We start from the raw sequence: 259 nt of genomic DNA, 5'->3' as shown, positions 1-259 counted from the left end.
TTAAGTAATTTTTACTTGGATTTTTGAAACATTATTACCAGTTCTCTAATTTATGTAACTTTTATCTTTATTTATTTGCATTATTTATTATAATAATTATTATCATTATTGTTTTTGTTTATAATTTAATTAATTTTTTTTTTTTCTTTAAAGAAAAAAATTATAGAGAATCTAAAAAAGTAGCGCAGCACATAGCAGATATACAATGTACATCGACCCCTAATAAATAACTAACCTGCTTTTATGTTCACTTCCTGTC

This window comes from Plectropomus leopardus, chromosome 13 (assembly GCF_008729295.1).
Source record: "Plectropomus leopardus isolate mb chromosome 13, YSFRI_Pleo_2.0, whole genome shotgun sequence".
Classification (NCBI taxonomy): domain Eukaryota; kingdom Metazoa; phylum Chordata; class Actinopteri; order Perciformes; family Serranidae; genus Plectropomus; species Plectropomus leopardus.
This window is presented reverse-complemented; position numbering follows the sequence as displayed.